Source organism: Plasmodium inui (genome assembly GCF_000524495.1).
Source record: "Plasmodium inui San Antonio 1 unplaced genomic scaffold supercont1.39, whole genome shotgun sequence".
Classification (NCBI taxonomy): domain Eukaryota; phylum Apicomplexa; class Aconoidasida; order Haemosporida; family Plasmodiidae; genus Plasmodium; species Plasmodium inui.
The window spans coordinates 51,942-52,482 of record NW_008481873.1 but is presented as its reverse complement, the minus strand read 5'-3'; positions in this window follow the sequence as shown (position 1 = coordinate 52,482).

Below are 541 nucleotides of genomic sequence, written 5' to 3'. Positions count from 1 at the left end.
CCGTCTTCTATTTATAAGAGATATATTAGATACTCCCATTTATATGCACGTTTTTATTTTATATTATATAGTACATAAATGGAGGTATGATTGGGGGTCATATGCGGAACATTCTGTATATCCACCTCTCATCAGTATATGTGAAGTAAAAGAAACAACTAATTAACAAAGAAAACGAAGAATATCCTCATAGATGTTTCTCAAAATTTTAACATATAGCTATGAATTATTTAAATTTCGAATTCTTTGATTTATTATCATGGTATCGCGAAAGACTTCTTTTTAGGATATTTTCTATAGTAAGACGCTTAAGCAGATATTGTGACATGTGTGGTATTGGCCCGGCCACAATTACCCTGTAAGGGGAGACTTATGGAAGCAACAGACACATAAATTTTCATAATAATATGCAAAAACATACATTTTCATAATGATATGCATACACCTCATTACATATATGTATAGAAAAAATTCCCCACATAGTTTTTATTATTATCATAGCACTTTTCTCTTATGGTGCTTATAATTTCTGCCATGATTT